This window comes from Alnus glutinosa, chromosome 7 (genome assembly GCF_958979055.1).
Source record: "Alnus glutinosa chromosome 7, dhAlnGlut1.1, whole genome shotgun sequence".
Lineage (NCBI taxonomy): Eukaryota > Viridiplantae > Streptophyta > Magnoliopsida > Fagales > Betulaceae > Alnus > Alnus glutinosa.
In genome coordinates this window covers 10,671,878-10,694,734 of record NC_084892.1, presented here as the reverse complement: position 1 = coordinate 10,694,734, position 22,857 = coordinate 10,671,878, and the positions used below count along the sequence as shown (strand labels likewise).

General features: G+C 33.2%; 1 long non-coding RNA gene across 1 annotated transcript; it reads right to left on the bottom strand.

Annotated features, from left to right (window-relative positions):
* Positions 1-15,846: 15,846 nt before the first annotated feature.
* Positions 15,847-16,919, bottom strand: LOC133873640 (uncharacterized). The gene is made up of 2 exons (XR_009901139.1): positions 16,288-16,919; positions 15,847-16,171 (listed from the first exon to the last, which is right to left on the bottom strand). It is a non-coding gene; the product is annotated as an uncharacterized LOC133873640 (long non-coding RNA).
* Between the last annotated feature and the right edge of the window lie 5,938 nt (positions 16,920-22,857).

Below are 22,857 nucleotides of genomic sequence, written 5' to 3'. Positions count from 1 at the left end.
GACCAAGCCTTGACTTTGTTCAAGGTAAATAGGACCGGAACATTTTCAGTTCCTCTGGAAACTGAAAACTTACAATTCTCTCTTGGTTACTATGTTACTCTTCACGTTGGTACTATTTTTTTCAAATTTGGGTTATTGTTGGGAAACCTAGCCCATGCTTTAATGTTTGTATCCTTTTTGGTTGAATGAAGATTCCTACTTAGATAAAAAATAATAATAATAATAATAATAATAATAATAATAATAAATAAATAAAAGAAGGAGAAGGAAATAAGAGTATAGGAGACGATTATTGTCATTTAATGAAATGACACAATTATTGTCTCTTGAACTGGAATGCTCGGTGGTTAACGAGCCTGGAGTGAGACAAGAGCAGATAAAAGCTGGAGAGAGAAAGAAAAATAGAGATAAAAGAAATAGAAAAAAAAAAAAAAAAAAAAATGGGACAATACTCGAGAGAATGTTCATTTATTTTTAATGTTTTATGTTGTCAATTAGGTGAGCGGATCGTATTCACCAAATTTGGTGATCACTATTCATGCTGAGCAAATTTTTCATTAATTTAGGAGAGACATGTTATATACACATTACTTATACATCTTTTGTACATTGAGAAATAATGTTACATGCATATCACTTATACATCAATTGAGAAATGATTTTTTGACATCATTTATACATCTTTTGTACATTACTTTTTTAAATCAACTATTGAATTTATAGAACCTATATGAAATTTCAACATTTAAACCACATAAATGGAATGCCAACACAAAGATATAAAAAAAATACATGTAAACTATACTTGAGAAAGAATAAAAATAATGGTGACACCCAAAGTTTGAGTCACAGTCGATGCTGAAGCGATGAAATCCTGCATAAACAAACGCTAAATAAGTACGTGAAATGCGTTGTCACCTGAGTCTGAATTATATGATTATAAGTTGTAGAAGACAATGAAGTTTAACTTGTGTTGTCTTGATCTTCCGTTGCTTTGGAAACCTACAATCAAAAAATGATTGTCTAAATGTGCTTAGAAGGCAAGAAATTTTTGAGTGAAAGTGCACATGATTTTAAATAAAAGGGGAAAAAAATGTAGCAACTTGATTTTTTTTGTTCTCTTCCATTTGGCATTGTTGTTTATCATTGGCTTGCTTCATACTTAGGATTTCTTGGGCACTTTTTCAATAACAGGCAACTTTCTCTTTGTTAGTGGTTTCCCTTTACGTTTAACCTTAATAGGACTAAACACTTTATTACTTTTAACGACTTCATTACAGTTAGAAAATGCGATAGTAGCTGAAATGCAATGAGAAAAGTGACTTGGTGCAAGGTTTAATTCACAAAATTTCTCCTTTAACTTATCAATATTTTTCATCATATCCATACAACGTTTCACGCTTCATGATGTGAGCGATAGTAATTCTTTCAAATTATTTCTAATCTTGTCATGTATTTGAGCATTAGGATTATCATCAACAACATCAAAATTACTCTTAATCATATAGTATTCTTGCATTATATCCTTCCCCCATCAGTCAAGAAAATATCTTGGTGGCAACGTTCTTACTTTCTTTGACACTAACACAGAAATAGAATGCCAGCATAAGATGCCTCTTGATTAGAGTAATACGCGGGTGCATTTCACTTCAAATTCATCTTCATTCAAGTAAATAAAAAATATTTTTTCTATCATATGGCTTCCAACATAGACAACAAATTCAATACCTTCACTTTTGAGATGAAAGTTATTACAAGTTATAAGTTTCTTAAACTGCTCATGAACTTTTTTGATCTTTACATTTGCGTAAGCATCTTGAAACTGCTTCTCCAAAGACAATGGGCTTATACATGGGATCATGCGGTTAAAAGAATCGAAATCAGCACGTGTCTTATTCTCGACCATTTACCTTAAAGATTTCTTGGGCACTTTTTCAATAACAGGCAACTTTCTCTTTGTTAGTGGTTTCCCTTTACGTTTAACCTTAATAGGACTAAACACTTTATTACTTTTAACGACTTCATTACAGTTAGAAAATGCGATAGTAGCTGAAATGCAATGAGAAAAGTGACTTGGTGCAAGGTTTAATTCACAAAATTTCTCCTTTAACTTATCAATATTTTTCATCATATCCATACAACGTTTCACGCTTCATGATGTGAGCGATAGTAATTCTTTCAAATTATTTCTAATCTTGTCATGTATTTGAGCATTAGGATTATCATCAACAACATCAAAATTACTCTTAATCATATAGTATTCTTGCATTATATCCTTCCCCCATCAGTCAAGAAAATATCTTGGTGGCAACGTTCTTACTTTCTTTGACACTAACACAGAAATAGAATGCCAGCATAAGATGCCTCTTGATTCGAGTAATACGCGGGTGCATTTCACTTCAAATTCATCTTCATTCAAGTAAATAAAAAATATTTTTTCTATCATATGGCTTCCAACATAGACAACAAATTCAATACCTTCACTTTTGAGATGAAAGTTATTACAAGTTATAAGTTTCTTAAACTGCTCATGAACTTTTTTGATCTTTACATTTGCGTAAGCATCTTGAAACTGCTTCTCCAAAGACAATGGGCTTATACATGGGATCATGCGGTTAAAAGAATCGAAATCAGCACGTGTCTTATTCTCGACCATTTACCTTAAAGCATTATCAAATTGATCAACAAATTCTTTCAATGTGGTCTGTGAACGCACATAACCATAAAAAATGCATTCATACTTTCATTTCGCTGTGTGGTATTTATTCCCGTCCAAAATGTATCTTTCATGTATGTCGGCACCCAAAATGTCTAGTCACTATCAGGGCCGACTCGATATATTGTGGGGCCTAAGGCGTCAATTTTAGATGAGGCATTTTTATATTTAATAAATTTTTTTAATTTTTATATTACATTTATATATAATTTTATTTTTTTCGCTTTTGAGATACAACTTTATCATATTCATAGTAATAAATTTGTTAGAAATTCTTTTTAAGATTCAATTAATTTTTTTTATTATTTTATTTTTAGCTAATATTTATAAATAAAAATTTTACAAGAGAATAATTGAAGTTGATTTATCAAAAGGGGCTTGATTTCATAACAAGATAATCTAATATAAAACATAATACTGTTTTATAAAAAAAAAAAAATGTAAAATGTACTGTTTACGAGAGTAATAACGTACACTTCAATGACCCTTTTATGTAATTGCGTCCTTAATGTAATTTGCTAATTTAAGTTTTTATTGATAAAAATAATATAATACTATTTTATAAAAATAAATAAATAAATAAAGTGTGATTATTCACACATCCACCCATGATACTGAAAAAAAAGAAAAGAAAAAACAATTTAATAAAAATAACACCTTTTTGAAATGATTGAACTTTTGCTAGCTGTATGCATGCCTAGCCTCCAAATCCTTCTTCCTTCTCTAACTTTTTATTGTTTCCATCACTTCAATCAACTTCACGCACGTCTTTGCACTGTTCGATGCTAGACTACTCGAACATTCAAACTCAAACCCCAAAGGTACACACCGGCCTGCTACTCTCTTCTTCTTATCTCTCTTTCTGTTCGTCTTCTTTCTTCCTCGTACAAAAATGAAGGCTTATGATGGGAGAGATTTTCAAAAGGGGAGGTGGAGAGGCCGACACGAGAGCTATCTGTGGTCAAGCGGGCGAGCACGTAACAGTGTTATTCGTCTCCTACTTTCTCACTTTGGAGGAAAATTGTAATGCATTTTAGAGAGTTATTTTGGTAATTTGCTAGAGAGATTGATTTGTGTGTTTGTCTTTTTTAAAATATATTTGTGTTTTTAGATTCTAAGGGTTGATTTTTTCGATGTGGGAGTTCTAGAGTCACCCAATGGGCAATGATTTTTTTTTTTTTTTTTTTTCACAAAATCGTTGTGTTCCCAAACGTTGTGTTCCCAAACATATAATGATTGGTTTTTCTACGTGGGAGTTGTAGAGTTTGCATAGAGATAAATCACTTTTTTTTTTTTTTTTTTTTTTGGCAAAATCTCCTTTATACTTTATGAGCCTTGACTATTGGTTTTTCCGTGGAGAATTAAAGCATTTTTATTTATTTTTCTTGACAAAATCGTTTGTGTATTGTAATTGGGCCTTTTTTTTTTTTTTTTTTTTTTTCTCTACTCCATCTCCTGATTGCAAAAAAATTGGGCCTCTTTTCTCTTCTTTTTTTTTTTTTTTTTTTGTTATTAACTAATAGAAATCTTATTATTGGGGGCTTTTTCCCTTGGGGGCCTTAGGCGACCGCCAAAGTCGCCTAAAGGGTAGAGCCGGGCCTGGTCACTATATAACCCACACAGCCATGCATTATTGTGAAGATGATAACTCTTTAGTAGATTTTTTAAATTTTCTTCGTATTCTTTACAATTTTTGAGAATCATACAAATAAGTATGTAGGACACTCTTAATGCCATCAAAATTAGCATGTGTTTCAAACTTTTTAAAGAGTTTTCTCATTATGTATCATAGGCAATATCTATGTTGAGTTTCAAGGAACACTATTGCGATTTCATTTTTCATTTTTTTCCTCTGGGATCTTTGCATCACCCCAAAACAGTTTGCTTGCCATATGACTTACAATATGAGTAAATTTCTTTTATTGAACTACATTCATTAATTCTTTTGATTCTTTAACTTTTTTATTGTCCTTTAATGTCGTGTGTATAGTATCACATTTTTATTCCATTGTGAAATGACTTGAACTGTCAAGTCATGTCAGTGGGGGCTCATAGCATAACCTTTTATATATTTTTATAATTGGCTTGTGCATCTATTGTTGCCGTGGGAAACGAACTGTCCAAGTCCTTCTCTAAGTCGGAGTTTGTGGTCCTACTAGGTTTAGTCTTGGAGAGAAGTTCAAGTATTTTTATTTTGAAAAAAAGTACAAATAATTTCATTAAACTATCATTCAATTGTCAATGTACTCCCTAAATTATTAATTGTGTTAATATTTTTTCTAAACTACTAAAAAATGTCAATGTCCCTCCTAAGACCAACAAAAAGATAAAAATAACCTTAATTTTTTTTTTAATAAGACAAAAATGTCCTCATAAATTCAAAAAATTAAAACTAAAACTAAAAAAAAAATATTTTTAAAAAAATTAAATAAAAAACGAAAAAAAAGGAACATTTTTTTTTTAAAAAAAAAAAAAAAGCAAACAAAAAATAACTGAAATTTATTTTTATTTTTTTTAAAAAAATAAAACAAATGAAAAAAAGAAAAAAGAAAAACCAGTTTTTATTAAATTAAAAAAATGAAAAAGAACAATTTTTTTAAAGAAAAACAAAAAATAACAGAAATTTATTTATTTATTTATTTTTAAAAGAAATAAAACAAATTAAAAAAAAAAAGTTTTTATTAAAATAATAAAAAACGAAAAAAAAAATTGAAAATTATTATTTTTAAAAAAATAATAATAAAAAACAGTTTTAAATTTTTTATTATTTTTTGGAATAAATTTTTGTTATTTTATATTTTTTTAATAATTTTTTAGTTTTAGTTTTATTTTATTTTAATAATTTTATGAAGGGCATTTTTGTCATTAGGAGGACATTGACATTTTTTAATAGTTTAGAGGGGGACATTGACACAATTGATAGTTTATTAGGTACATTGATAATGAGGTGATAGTTTAAAGGGGTTATGTGTATTTTTCCTTTTTTATTTTTTTTTAATATCCAAGTTTGACTTGTATAAAGAGGGTAGCCAACTTGTGCTTCTCCTAGCCCACTGACTTTGCGTAGTATCAGGGGCCGCAAGCATAGTGAACTGAAGAATAGTCTTTCTTCTTGGTTTTAGAGAGAGTCAAAAAATAAAAGGCTGCTACAATAGAAAAAAAATAGAGAGATTAGTATCTTTTTCTAACAAAGGAAAATTTGCATTTCTGTCTTTTATATTCTTCTTTATAAATAATTTCTATTGTATAATAGTGAGATTTATGTGTATTATAGCTTTGGGTCCTAAGTGATTTTCTCTCTACTATTTTGTATTCCATCCTCACAGTGAATTTATTCATGATTGTCTCCGCCAGTAGATGTAACTTATAGTGAGGGAACCACTTAAATCTTAGTGTTGTGTATGATTGATTTAATTTTGCTATCTTCTTATTTTTCGCATCTCACAATTCTCGAGAAATATGATAAATTTCCTAACATTCTCCTCATCATTCAACTCGTTGTCTGAAATAAAAGTCATTGAGTCCTTCGGTTCTTCAATTTTTTCATCCACTTCAATCAAAAAAATGATACAAAGTTTTTTTCTTTCTTTCTTTATTTTATTTTATTTTTTTAAAAAAAAAGTAGAGTCCTCTTGGTGGGTCAAAACAAAAGTATAGCTCAAACAAAAGTGAAAAGCCTAACGATTTTGATGGCCATCTTGCTAGGTTAAAGAATCATCAACTTCGTCCTCGTTATCCGAGCTTAAATTGAAGAGTTCATTTAAGAAAGTGTTATATACAAAAGTTATATAAATTAATTGAATGAAAAAATGTGAAAATTTGTTAATAAGAAGTCAGTACTTTAACATTCTCCAAAATATAATACAATACAATCATAGCAACACATATTCCGTTGTCCAAATAATCTTGGATATCATTACATAATATCAAATCTGGCCAAAGCATCTTAACACCAAATTATCATATTATCATATTGTAACATTCGATTGTACTGCAATCTCAAAAATAAAGTTTTAAGTGCGTTCCTAGAGAGCTCAACACCAACAAAGGTTCAATTATTCCTTTCCCCTCAGCATAAGACAAAGTGTACAGCATTCCAAATAAAACTATTATTATGGCAGCCGAACATTCCCTTCCAACAGAATAGCACTTCAACAATCTTCTTTGGCATCACCAATTGAACCCCAAAGAGTGCAAATACTAACAACCATAACTCTCTAACTATAGAACAAAGAAGAAAGAAATGATTCATTGCTTGACCACTAAATTTAAAGAACCACAAGTCTCTTTCCTCTTCTTTTATGACATGAAGAACTGTTAAGTACATCATGCTCGTCAATTTCACTACCAATTTTAAGTGGCCAGGAGCTTGGATTCAACTCAATCATGACAAATCAAAATTTAAGTCAAAATGCAAAAGAGAGAGAGAGAATACGAATAAACTTTGCTGGAGACAGAGGCCGCCGCCAGAGGCAGAGAATGTCATTGAAAAGTGCATATGCCAGAAATGTCAGATCCGACGCTAACTGGTTTCGAATACATCGGAGAGGGACGACCAGCCAGAAAGAGAGAGAGAGAGAGAGAGAGGGTTCAGGGGAGTGGGGACCACGTTGGTTCCAGCGTTATGTTGCTTTTTAAAAACCAAATAAATTAATTAATCCAAGCCACGTCGGATTCGATGTACACTGGGTATACAAAATGTGTATAAATAACATATCTCTTTATCTAACAGTTGATTCCTAAGTGATATGTCATCATCCCATGTGATTTATTATTTTGAAAAATGTAATTGAAAACTAACTTTTGAAGAAAAAATTTAGAGATTGAAGCATTTCCAAGTCATGTGTAGGTGGATGGCGGCTAACAGTGGCGGTAATTCTTTGGTTAGGCCAAACTCCTTCCTTTGGACTTTGTCAAATTTGATTATGCCAGTATTCTTCCAAGAATCACCCTTGAAGTTTCAAAGCATATGCATATATATATATATATATATATATATATATATATATATATATATATTCTAATGAAATTACCATTGGTTGGATTTGAGACTATTTATTTCATATATAGAATGTAACAAGCCACCTTCCCGTCAGCCGTCGGGTGGACTTGTCTCAATTGTCTCTTCATAAATTACAATCCGAGTTTCCCAAGTCTTTTATCTCACTTTTTTCCATACCCACCAACTCTCCAAATTTTCAACCCGATCGACTTATGCCGAAATTCAATATTCACACTATAAACTAATTAAACAAAGAAAGGAAAAATTATAACACTCCTCTTATAGAGGGAAAATTCGAAATGCTTTTCTCTTCTCTTTTTTTTTTCTTTTTTTTTTTTAAACAAAAAAAAAATTACAAGCTAATTTTGATAATTTAGCACTTTTATTTTATTTTATTATAATCCAATGATTAGTTTGGAGTTCCACGCCAATATTGTTGGATGAATGTTTCACATAATTATAGTACTATCTAGCATTACTCTTTTAAGAAACTTATATTAAATCAAGAGTAATGATAGAAATTATATTTTCATTTTATAACTTTCACACAAGTGGATGTAACAGTCTCAACTAATCATTGGATTAATCATTGCTAAAAAAAAAAAAAAAAAAAATAGTTCTAACAGTCAGTTGAGACTGCCACATCAGTATTCTGAGATAGTCGTGGAATAAAGATGTGGTGTGGTATATAGTATTTCTCTTAAATCAATATTGCTATAAAAAGTTAAATCTTCCCAAAGAGACTCAATTTAGGACAGATGAAATATAATTCTTCCTTCCAAAGTGATCATGTTACGATTTAAGTGTTTCACATAACTTTAGTACAATCTTAATCATGTGTATATAAGCTCTTGAACACCCTTTCTTTACAAATAGATTTGGGGTAGTTATCTTTTCCCCTCATGAACTATCGGGCATTATCAACATGTCACCACGAACTGACATATCAACCAAAAGAGAGCATTCAACTATCATTTTTGTACATTTACCCTCCTTCCGTCAGTAAAATTTGTGAAAAGACTCAAATACCCTAATTCAAATTTTAAATTTACATATATTACCTTAAAATTAAACAATTAAAAAAAAACAAAAAACAAAAAAGGAAAAGGAAAAGGAAAAGAGAGGGGTGGCTGCCACCTTAGGGAAGGCGAGTGGCCGGCAAGCCACCTCCAGAGGTGGCACCGGCACCGGCCACCTCTGGAGGTGGCTTGCCGGCATCCCGAATCTGGGGGTGGCCGTGAGCCACCCCAGATCCAAGCCGAGGTGGCTTGCGGCCACCCCCCTTCCCTAAGGGGGTGGCTACCACCGACAGCTAGCACCTCTATTTTTTCTTTCTTTTTTTTTAATAAAAAAAATTATTAAATTACTGTTTGAGGGTATCTGTCTTTAAACAAAATTTAACGTCTAAAAATTGAATATTCCGTCTAATTTAAAGGAATGGGGGTAAAAGAGCAAAAATGATAGTTGCATGCTCTCTTTCGGTCGAAGTGTCAATTCGTAGTGGGATATTGACAATGATCAATAGTTCATGGAAAAAAAATAATAATTACTCCAACCGATTTTCAAAAATGAGATTTATCCAAAATTTATATCAGATCAATAATATGAAAGGTTTGCGAGGTACATATATATCACCATACAAGTAAAATCAAAAGAGAGGCAGAAGGATTCCTCTTTGTCGACAAGAGTAGGAGAAGAGGAGTTAAGGAGGTTCGTACCCCACCAAGCAATTTCATGGTCCGATCCAATGCATTTGGTCATTACTTTTTAGTAGCCAAGTTGTGATTCTTCTTCGGGGAAAATAAGATAAGTTTTGCAATTAGAAATGTCGATTGGGTGACTCATCGTCCACCCTTTCATTGACAATATAACTAACCAACTTATGTAATCCTAAATATGTTAGGGTTACATCTCTTTCTCTTTTATCTTTATTTTATTATTTTGTCTTATATTTATCTTAGAGAAATATTATCTAAGTAGAACAATATTTAAATAAGAAGACTTATCTCTTACATTAAGAGTAAACGGTTAGTAAGTAACTTTAAATCTCTAGTTACAGCTACGTGCAGAATTACAGTTCTACATAAGCTATATTATATTTTTGTTTATTTATGGAACAAGCAAATAATGTAAAAGGAAATTGAATTATTGTTTGATAAATACAATTTACTATGTTTTGGGAGTTCATGGCTCACTCGAAACAGCCAATATATCTATTTCCTGTGTTCTTTGTCAATTGGTTCACATCAATTGGTATTAGAGCCAGGCGTTTTTCCTCTTGAATAGCAAGAAGTTTGTTTACCCAAGAGGATTGGTTTCCCTAAAAAAAAACCAGATTTTCTACAACAATCTCTGATCCACAACATCATTATATCTTTTCAATTTTTCTAGAATAAAGAGGAACGAGCAAAGCTAGAAAAGAGTATATCAGCTTTCCTAGCGATGGTTGCTAAATCCACCAAGCAAATGGAGAAGCATAAAAGAAAAATTGAAAGTTTTTCTCCTCCGTGCCCTTCTCCAGCAATCCAATCATTGCCCATAATGCTTACCCCAACGGCTACCACCATCACAATAAAGAAGAAGAAATGAGGTGATGAAACAACAAAACTCCATCCGCCTCAACGTCGCCGTCATTCCTCAACGATGCTAGCAACGCTAGATCAGAATCTCCACCACCGGTCATCCACCCTTAACAATCCGCGTCACCAGATCGTTACTAATTACCGTCGCAGTTCCATCTAACAACCACCACCTTGTACCTGCCATCCCAGCTGCAAATCCAAACATCATCGGAGCTAGCAACGCCAGCAATACTGCAAGGGTCCACCTTACAACAATCTCCTTAGCCCGAGCTGCCAATGGATCAGGAAGCAAAGACTTTGTGTGGCTTCGAAAAATGAAAAAAAAAATATAAATAAAAATAAATAATATATGGATGAAAAATCAGACACAGTCTCCTAGTTTTTCCCGTGATGACAAGGAAAAAGTTAGTGGGAGGAATGATGTAATCTTAATATGTTAGGGTTACATCTCTTTCTCTTTTATCTTTATCTTATTATTTTGTCTTATATTTATCTTAGAAGAATATTATTTAAGTAGAACAATATTTAAATAAGAAGTCTTATCTCTTACCTTAAGAGTAAACGGTTAGTAAGTAGCTTTAAGTCTCTAGTTACAGCTACGTGCAGAATTACAGTTCGATCTACGTAAGTTGTATTATCTTTTTGTTTATTTAAGGAACAAGCAAATAATGTAAAGAGAAGTAGAATTATTGTTTGATAAATACAGTTTACTGTATTTTGGGAGTTTCTGGCTCACTCGAAACAGTCAACTTATCTATTTCATGTGTTCTTTGTCAATTGGTTCACATCACCTACCATTTCAAATAAATTTTTTATAGCACACCCTTCTCTACAAATGTTGCATTCACATTCGGTTCAACGAAGTTTAGCAAAAATTTAGTTGAGGAACATATTTTTTCATTTTTGCTACTCACTTTTTCAAAGTACTTACATCTCACTCCACATTTTAGCTATCAAACACTTTTACTGTTTATTTATTTATTATATATTTTTACTATTTCAAAAAATGTAAGAAAATTATGTTGATTTTTTTATTAGTTTTTATTTTTTAATGTATGGTGGAGAATTTGATGAGTATTGTAGTAGGTAGTCAATTCTTTAACCAAAGTGGCTAGCCAGATAAAGAGACTTTTTTCGCTACTGAACTAGCCAAAATTACTTTTTTAACTATTTTAAGTAACCCAATGTAAATGCTGCCTGTTTTTTCAACTTAAGTTCAACCCGACTCAAAATTAAATAGTTTTCCAAGTTGATATGACGTTAAGAATGTAATCGAAGGGAATTGAATTTCAATATGAAATGCTTTTTCTTTTTCTTTTTTGGGTGGGGGGGGGGGGGGGGGGGGGAGAGGAAAATAATAGGATTTTTTTTTTACCTTATAAGATCCACTTTATAGTGATTATTATATTTTACTTAAACTTCAAGTCATAATTATTCAAAGAAATAGGGGTAGGGTAATGTGCTTAATTTGGTTAAATCCATGGCGAAATAAGAGATTCGATAATACGTGGAGCTTAAAGTAAGAGTGTGAAAACCCAAAGATCTCCAATCCATTCATTTGGCAATTGGTGCTTTTTCTTCACGTTAAAATTCTCCAAACATCTTTATGCATGTCGCCAACACATTCAAACCATTTGAACTTTTTGACCAAAACAATCCAAATCCGTTTCCGAATGTTCTCATCGTGGGTGGCTTGAGGCGACTTTGGCGGTCGGGTAAGGCTTTCAATTGAATAAAATCCCTAATTAATAATTATACAATAAATATATATATTTTTTAAAAAAATATTTTAAGGTTTTAATATGATAAAAAATTAATAAAATACTCTTTAATTAATGTCGCCACTTAATAATTATACAATAAATATTATTTCTAAAATAAATTTTAAGACTCTAATATGGTAAAAATTTAATAAATAATTTCTAAGTAAGACTCTAATATGGTGGGATGGTTTATTATTGAATTCTATTTTTTGTAAAGAGGAAGTGGAGGTTATTTCACGGATTCCCATTAGTAAGTATGGACAATCTGACTTAATGGTATGGAGAGGTAGTGGTACCTCTATGGGCAAGTTTTCCGTGCGGAGTGCTTATCATTTAGAGAATGAGCGTTAAGAGGTTTCATTGGGTAATTGTTCATATACTTATGGGTTAAACCATTTATGGAATCTGATTTGGAGTTCGAAGGTTCTGAATCCAATTAAAATGTTTTTTTTTTTTTTTCGATAAATAAAAAATTTCATTGAACAACTCTCAGTTTACACTCCAAAAAGAAAAACAAACTGGAACAATCTCTAAACAGAGGAAACAAAACAGAGGCCAGAAATACAAGCCAAGAAAAACAAACGAAAAACACCCTCAAGAACAAGTGGAAAAAGACACCCGCCCAAATCCACAAGACTAACAACAGAGCAGCCCGAAGAAGCACAATTGAATACCACCAACTTGTCATAGTGTCAACAAATAACAGAAAACGTCAAAAACCATACACTATCTGCAACCTCAAACCGAACCAATAGAGGAGTGTAAATTCCAACGAAAGACTAAGCTATGGTTGAGATGCTTAAACTGCCCATTAGCCACCAGCCTTGAACGAACTTCTCATCTAATACAATCCATAAGAGATTCTTCTGTTTTGGGTGAGGAATTATGCAAAAGAGCATTCCTCTGTTTCCAAAGATTATACACAATAGAATCCAAACACAGCTTCCCCAAATTTTCTCTAATACATTTGCCCTTTAAAGCCTTCAATCCCCAAGCTTCAGTAGCATCCCAATCCAAAGGAGTATTTGAAATGGAACACTCGGCCAAGATATTTGACCAGATTCGACTACTGAACCTACACCGAAAGAAAAGATGTTCTCGATTCTCTTGGGCACTACGACAGAATAAACACAAAGTGCATCCAGTGTAACCCCATCCACACATTCTATCCTTAGTGACCAAAGCATTCCGGAAAATAAGCCACCAAAAAAAAAAAAAAAAAGGAATGTTTAGGGATAGAGGATGGAAACCAGACCAATTTTCACCGTCCTACAACTGGGCACACCTCTCAAAGCTTGTCCCAAAATATCCTTCCTACCAAAGATAATTTAAACATGAGAGGCTTGGGATTGGATCCGTTTTCTGTTTTCTGTCTGACTGAAAGGGAAACTACTACCTATATTCTATGGGACTTCCCTTTCTGCATCTGATGTGTGGAGCATTTGTGAGAGAAAATTTGAGAAAAGCTGCTTTGTTGGTCCGGCTTTTGCAGTTGATTTTGAGCATTTAGTTGAGTTTTGCACTTTTAGGGAGTTGGCTTTATATGCCGAAGTTGCTCGAAGGTTGTGGTTGAGACATAATGGAGTTCTTCATGGTGAGGTTTTTCATCATCCACGTGTTTTGCTTTGTTCGGCTTCCGGCTATATTGAGGATGATAGACATACGATGGCTCGTGAGGAGAATACAACGGTGACTGGGATGGATCATGGTTCTGCTGAGTTAACACATTGGGGATCACCTCCTTTTGGATGTTTTAAAGTTAATTGGGATGCGGCCCTAGACGCTCATAGTGGGAAGATGGGGCATGATCTTATTGTTAGGGACTTCTCTGATAAGGTGTTTGCCGCTGCTAGCTTTACGACTGACTCAATTTTGGAGCTGGTGGTAGCCAAAGCCTGTGAGTGGTGGAATTTTGTAGGAATTGGAGGTTCAAAAATATTGTTCTGGAATGCGACTCTCTTCAAGTTGTAACCGCCAGAAAAAAATCATGGTGTGTTAGTTAGACTATGTATGGACAGATTGTAGAGGATATTAAATTGGTCCTTAGTTCCTGTGATCATCGAGAGATTTGTCATGCTAAGCGGTCAGGTAATTGTGCTGCACATTTGCTAGCTAAAGAGGGTGTCCTTATTGACTTAAATAGGATTTGGTTTAATTGTATTCGGAAAACTGTAGCATCAAAGCTTTCAACTCTGGTTATGTAGAGCGTTATGCTCTTGTTTGTTTTCATGATATTAATGGAATCAATAAATTTTTTTTCTTTTTTTTAGAAAAAAAGAGCCCTCAATATCATGGTAAAAGTAATTACAAATTAAAAGTCTTAAAAACATCCATAAATTCTTGAAAAGTCTCACTTATTTAATTTTTTTAAAAGCTTCATTTTTACATTCATAAAATTAATTCAATGTGCATAATTTTTTCTCCAACACTTATTTGAATTGAATGTTTAGAAAAATATGAAAAGTCTTCAAAGTGCATAAATTATCATTATTTGCATTGTACATGATAGATAGAATTACACATAGATAAATCTTCAATGTCTGACAATTTTTTCCGCATTATGTTCTATTACAAATCAATTATTATATAACCTATTTTCATTTTTCTATTTATTTTTCTTTAAATCTTCTTATTTCATATCTTTAAATCAAGTGAGAAGTCATTCTATATCTAATAAGTTATAAAATAAAATAAAATAAAAAGTTTTAAAATACATTTTACAAATAAAAGAAAGTACTCTAATTGACATATTAAATAAAAAAAAATATAATCATAAATTGAATTAAATTAAATTTATTTTTTTAAAAAAAAAAAAAAAAAACACTAAAGGCTAAAATTCATAAATTTATAAAAACTAAAATTGTCAAAAACAGGTTATGCTCAACATGACATATTTACATAAACGTCCCAAGCAAATTGAATTGTACAGAATCAATTTAATACAACTTGTTCATCAAAAAAAAAATTATAAATAATATCGCGTCACAAACTAATTTAAATAAAATAAAACAGATCATGAGTAAAAAGATTTGACCTGTTTAAAATCCTTCACCAGTGACCGTCCCAATATAAGAGTCAAATCACATGATGAGCTAGCACGACTTGTGACAATGCTTTAGAGGTATATATATATATATATATATATATATATATATAAAATATGTCCAATTTTTTTTTGTTTAAAAAAAAAAAAAAAGGTAGCACTATTAATGAATGCAGGCTAGAGTGTTAGGTCCAGTACCAAACCGCTGGCTTATTAGCTGTACCTTAATACTTACGGCCCCAAAACCGCCGAAAGCTACTACACTTAATCCAGATACATCTGTATCTCTCGCCCGCCCGCCCGCCCCTGGTTATTAATTATTATGATATTATTATGATATTATCAACAACAAAAAAAAAAAAGAAAAACTAAGCTACAGTATTTTTCACTACGACCTCCACGTGTTAGCATGTCGGGCTGAGAAACAAACAAACAAAAACCAGAGGAAAATTCCTAAAGAGGGCTGTTTCCTCGATCTCTCCGCGTACTTTGACTTCCTTGTTTTTTTCTTTCCTTAAAAATTTAATGTAAAGGGTCCCCTACTGTTTTCTTTTTAAATTATACATTCTCAAATTATAAATTTAGATAGTTTCTAAACATTAAAAATGTTTAAAAAATGTGATATATTATCTAAACAACCAGAAAAAAAAAAAATGCTTGTTTTTCGCTTTTTCATAAAATTAAATTTTTTTAAAATTTTTTTTATAATATATATAAATAAATAAAAATTGATAAAAATATACTCAAATTTAATTTATAACCTGTGGCATTTTTAATATGCGACATTTTACTGGGAAATTACATAATTTGAGAATCTGCGTTTATTTGAAATTGCAGACAATCCTACCCCAAAAATTGATCTGCTTGTTCCTCCTCCTGGCTTCTCCTACCCATTGTTTAATCAGTGCAACTTTCAACATAGGAAGCATTGCCACCATCGCTAGATTCGCGGCTTCTGCATGTGCAAAGCTACCAGAATCTGTAATATATATAACTTGTCTCTTTCTATTCTATATATAGAACAGAACTAGTTGTTACTTACAGCTGAAAATGGCGGATCCTAGTCTACTTTCCATTTCCACAAAAAAAAAAAAAAAAAAACTGTCTTCATTATCTCCATCATCAGCATCATCATGAAATCGGAAGTGGAACAAAAAAATAAAGAAAAATAATTCACGTACAGTTCTTGGGGCAGTTGATCCGCAGAAGGAGGCAAAAGTGCCGAGTTCCATCTGATGATGCTTTCTAAAATCAAAGGAAAGTGTCGGCGATAGCAGGCACATAAGAAGAAGATATGGCCAATAAAACGAGGAGGGACATGATGAAGACCGGCACGAACAAAAGCAGCAGCGGCGGCGGAGGCAGCGGCGGCAACACGAGCGGCAGAACCAGAAGCAAAACAGTCAGGAGTACCATGACCGCGATCGATATGACGCTATAGTAACTGACCATAGTCCATATAGATAGTACCTCAACTCATGTATGGTGGAAGTACTCGTCCTCCTCCATTGGCGTAACAGCATGAGAAAGAAAACAAAAGTCGTTTGCCTTGTTCCGAGGAAAATTAAATCTGGGAGGAAAAGGAGTCAGGAAGAATTTGGAGAAGTGGGTGGAGGAGGGATATATAGGCACTGCTACCTTTCTGCTGGGTGGGACGAGGGAGATCGATGAGCCTTGGAAAGGGACTAGTTTGGGGGTGTGGGGTTGGGCTTGGAGTCTGAAATATATGCATTAAAGGGGAGAGAGAGAGAGAGAGAGAGAGAGAGAGAGAGGACTGAGTGGGCCGGCCAGTGGGGTTCACCGGTCATCGTCCACAAACGCTTACACTTCTTATTTACCCATATATATAGAAAAAGTAATGCTATAATGCACCTTCTTTTTTTTTTTTTTTTTAATTTATTTACTCTCTAAAAATGATGCACTTTTTTAAATTACAATTAGATTTACGATATATGATTATTGAATTTTGATCAAAATATAATTTTAAAAGCCATCTCATCTTTTAAAAAATACAAAAGTAACACATAAGAGACTTCTAAAATTATTATTATTATTATTATTATTATATATATATATATATATATGCTTCAACCAACCAACCACAACGCACACCTTATCTCACGAATAAAAATAATGCTAGAAGTTTTTCTTGTGTCCATCAAAAAATGAGGTAACTTTTAAAATTACCATTAACATGTGATTGATCACTATTAAATTTTGATCAAATTGTAATTTTAAAAGCAACTTTATGTTTAACTACACAAAAGTAATACATGAGAGATTTCTAAAATTACTCGTATGAATAATGAGTAATGACTAGTGGGGATTGATAATAGAGTAGTCCTACTCTTTGCACTTTATTTTTATTTGACTAGTAATTTTTTACACAAATCGTAAATTTGATACAAAATTAAAGGATTGAGCTTGAAAAATCTGAAATGTTTAATTAAATAGTTCGGATTATGGTTGACATATATAGTTTTATACCTTTGTTTCGACACGGCCCAAACCTGACAGGCAACATAATGGTACAATTCTTGACATAACTCATGAATCCAACACAATCTCAATATAAAATTAGAGGGTGAGAGTTGAAGGATTTAATCTATTTAATTAAATGGATCATATTACAGTTAACTTATATATATAGTCTTATACACATGTCTGGACACGATCTGAATTCGATACACAAACACGAATTGTCACTCCTATATTTTCACACCACATTAATATCGGTTGATGTAATGTTTCTAACATAGAAAATATTTTAAAATACGTCACATCAATAGATATAAAATTAATATAAAATATTATTTTTAGGAAAAATTATATTTAAGCCTCCTAAACTACCAGCTCGTTTGGGAAGTAATCCTCCAAACTACCAACCCTTAGACTCTGGCCCCCCAAATTACCAAAAAGCTTTAAAAAGTCCCATTTTGTCGAAATATGCATATAATACTCCTGTCATGTGTCATTTTTCCATTAAAAATAATAAAATTTAAATTAAAATTTTTTTTTTAAAAAAAAAATATGGGGGTGGCCAAACCACCCCAAGAGCCAAAAAAAAACAAAAAACAAAAAAACAAAACAAAAAACAAAAAACAAAAACAAAAACAGTTTAGGGTTTGGCCGCCCCAAAGGGGCAAAAAAAAAAAAAAAAATGTTAGGGTTTGGCCTTGGGGTGGCCGAACCCACCCTCAGACCAAATGGTGACCGAGCCACCTTCATGGCTTTTGGGGATGGTTTCAACCACTCTCATCTTGCTCCTTAGGGTGGCCTAACCACCCCAAAGGGCCGGCCACCCCCTTGACCAAAATGGCCACCCATATATATATATATATAATATTTTTTAAAATTTTTAAATTTAATTTTATTATTTTTTAATTAAAAAATGACAAGTGACATTGGCATTATTAGGTATATTTCGATAAAATTGATCTTTTTGAAACTTTTGGATAGTTTGAAAGTCAAAGTTTAAAGGTTTGTATTTTAGGGACTTCTTTCAAAATGATTGATAATTTGAAAGATTAAAACATAATATATATTTTTTATTTTTACATTAATTGATTTGACATATTTTATCTGAGGTGAATGTATACACTAAATGTGAAGAGTAGAAAGTAATATAAAATTATAAATGAATGGCTTGTCCAGTAAATGACTAGGCCAGGGGTAACATTATTGTCTCTCTCGCGCACGAAAATTTGACCAGTTCACATTTTGATATTTTATTTTAAAAAAACTGCTTAAAGATTCAGAATTTACAAAAAATTGATCTTTTATTTTACGCAATTATCCTAGCTAGAAGCCTAGAACGGGAAATGAGGTGAATTATTAATTTTTCTAGTTTTAAAAAATATCCTAGATTAGGGTTTCAATTATCTCCTTCATTCGAGTATCTCTAGAAGTTTTTTTTGTCAGTTAAACTAAGTTTATTTTTTAATATATAAATTAGAATATTTTAGAAAAATATTTTTTACTTATAAATTAAAATTTCTATAACCTTTAAATTGACCTCCTACATGATAAATAAAATCAATAAAAATTATTCTATGAATAAATGTTTATTATGTAATTAAAGGTTGTCCTCTTTGTCTCTCTTGTGGATTCAAGAGACCTCTTATGGTAGAAAATTTTATATTCTTCTTTATTATATTTTCTTGTACAGCTTATTCCCGTTATCTTAGAATATTATATATTATCTCAATTAATTTTATTGATATTTTCCTTATTAAATCTTCTACCTTTAATGTATTATTGTAATCAAATCTCAAATCTTTTGATTTGATTACCATATTTACATTATTCTATTTGCGACATTTTTCTTATAAATATGAACTTTTTGTATTATGTAAATCAGGTTAAAAATATTTCACTTCCCTGAAGTTGTTAGCCATTTTCAATGTAACTACCAAAGTTTAAAATTTTGTAATGTACCATTTCAAAGTTTCAAAAAATTTCAATTTAAGCATTCCATCTAGTTTGACTGTCAAACTAAACGGAATTTTGACCACTCCAAAACAACGTCGTTTTGCCCTCACTCAAGAACGACATTGTTTTGCCCTTTTAAGAGTGGATTGAAAAATTTAGAAACTTGTTAGGATAAATTACAAATTTTGAAAAATATTTGTTTTTTTTTTTTTTTAAATAAAAAAAATAAAAAATAAAAACCTTTAGGGGTGGACTTCAAGCCATCCCTAAATTCCCTTCTTGGGGTGGCTGTGGGCCACCCTCAGCCACCTTTGGGGGTGGTTGTGTTTTTGTTTTATTTATTTTTATTAAATTTTATATTTTTTTTATCTTTAATGGACACGTGTCAATTTTCTATTGAGTATCCCTAAAAGGGCAAAACGACATCGTTTTGGAGTGGTCAAAATTCCATCTGGTTTGACAGTCAAACTAGACGGAGTGCCTGAATTGAAATTTTTTGAAACTTTGAATGTGTACATTGTAAATTTTTAAACTTTGATAGCCAAATTGAAAATGGCTGACAACTTTAGGGGAGTGAATTGTATTTAACTCATATAAATTACACGATAAATGCTAGGTGTACTTGAAGTTTTATAAAGGAAAGTTTACAAACTGACGTGGCATGTTTTACAAAGACAAAAATGCCCTTCACCCGCCCCAACAGAAGTCTACATCCCAACCTCCAGTCATGGCTGACCAAGAAGACCTGGTCCATACCCAGATGGTCGAGAAGGAGAGGGAGATCCGGCCGGTAGCAGATCTGGCCGGTGAGTGGGTTTTGGTGTCCGGCCGAACCAGCCCAGTGGAAGCCCGACCAGTAGATCTGGTTGAACCTAGATTCACTGGTGAGAACGGAGAACGGCCGACGAGGACGAAGCAAGGGAAACGGCAACAAGGGTGTGTTTTTTACCAGATTTGGGTTCGAGAATGGACAATCGACCGGGAGAGATGAATGGTCGATGAGAGGGGAGAACGGCCGGCCACGAGTTCAACCGGAGATGAAGGGTATTTTTGTCTCTATGTATTAAAAATTATTTTAACATTAGGCTGATGTGGAGCCTTACATGAGGCTTCATGTCAGTTTGTAAGCTTCCCTTTATAAAACTTTAAGTACCCCTAACATTTCTCAAATTACACACTTCAATAGTAAAGATGTAGCTATAAATATGAACTTTTTTGTATTATGTAAATTACACACTTCAATAGTAAAGATGTAGCTCTAAAGGTTTCATCAGTCTTCTTCTCTCTTTCTCGTTCCGCTCTTTCAATTCTCTTCTCTTTTTCATATTTTATATAGATCTACATGGTATCAAAACCACGTTTTTGTGGCCTTCAACAAACATCTTCGGACATTCATGATGTCTCGTTGGCGTTTTCTCCAAGGATCTCTCAGCTCCAGTTGTCTACACGTTGCCATGCGCTTGTACTTGCGTTGTCAATGTCTTCTCAACCTTTTCCAAACCATAGGGCTTGTTTGGTAAAGGTAATAAAATTCTCTCTTCCCCTCTGTACTTTTTTTTATTTAAAAAAAATAATTAATTTTAAAACATTTTAACTTTATATTACATCAATAATTTTTTATTACTATTTAAAAAAAAATCACTAAAATATGTAACTTTTTACTTTTTCGTACAAATTCTTTTTACTTTATATTAAATTTATCACTTCTGATTCTGACTCTCTAACTCCCACCCCCTACCAAGCAAGGTCATAGCGTAAAATTCTAAACCAAAATCAGGTCTATCAAGTACAAATCTTTTGATATATGGAGGACCCGTCCACACCGGCCACTACGCGCGCCTCCATGCACCGGCGAGCTCCTTGCCTATTCTGCAACACGCCGCCTTAGTCTTCCAGTTGCCTCGGAGACCACACAAGTCGACAGATCCACCTTCGTTCGTTCCAGAACTACCAAGTACACTGTCGTACGCGCTGCCACACGCTTTGACGTGCCTTTAGAAGGTTTGGCTGCTCTAGGCCTCTAGCAACTCACGTCATGTGTTTCCACACGACTCCTTTAATCTCCATGCGCCGGCGGAGAATTTTGCGCGTCGTTGTCGCGCGCCTCACGTAATCTCTCTCCTGCAAGTCTTCAACATGCTTCACGTGCTTTCATAAACCCGGTCTGCCAACCTTGTTTGCTTTGTCCATGCCCATTCGGCCATCTGGGTTCAACCCGATTTCAGAGCAACCTTGGCTAGTTCAACCCATTTTCAGAGCATTCAATCTGGCTTCAGAGCAATTTCAACCGGTTCACCCTATTTTTTGAACTATTCAACTCTATTAATCCAGGGTTAAATACAATTCACCCCTTTAAAGTTGTCACACATTTTTCAATTCGGCTATCAAAGTTTAAAATTTTACAATGTGCCCCCAAGTTTTCAAAATTTTCAATATAGCAATTCCATCTCATTTGACTGTCAAATTAGACGAAATTTTGAACACGTGCGTGTCAAGTGATTTTTTTATGCAAATTTGTCAGTTTTACCCTCACTACTCCAAAACGATGTTTTGCCCTTTATTCAACCACGTCACACCCAATAGAAAGCCGACACGTGTGCATTAAAATAAAAAAAAATTATAAAATTTAATAAAAATATAAATAAATCAAACAAAAATATTTGTTTTTTTTTTTTTTTTTAGAAAAAGAAAGAAAATACTAAGGGGTGGCTGCAGGTTGGACAGCCACCCCAAGCCACCCCCAAAGGCATTTAGGCAATTAGGGGTGGCTCAAAGGCCATCCCCAGCCCCTGGGGGTGGGGATCCGGATCCTCTCCAGTTCATTAGAATTGGAGAGGAGCCGGTTTGTGGCCATGATCTCTTTAAAGAGATTCAAGGCCACAAGTAAGCCACGTGGCTAAAGAAAAAAAAAAAACATCAAAAAAAAAATCCACATGCAAAATAGAACTCTCCGGCCCCCGTCCGATATGACGTCGTCGCCGGTTCCTTTGACGATGCCATCCTCTGTCGCCTCTAGGCCACATGACTCGCACCGCGTTCCTCTGGCGGAACTCCATCCAGACAAGGCCCAAAGCCAAATCGTGCGGCGCAAGAGCTTATTGGCGGACGAGATCTTCCCGCGTGGTGCGTCGCCAAGGCCCAAAGCCAGATCTCGGATCAACTTGTTATGAGCCTAAATCGTAACACCCAGGCGCATAACACAAATCCTCGGGATTGCTCCGAAAACCCCATTTGTCGAGGTCAAAGGAAGGCTTTCCCTAGTCGGAGAGCAAATCTCGAGCCCGCCTAACCTTTTCTAGCGCGGGGAAACCGAAATCGAA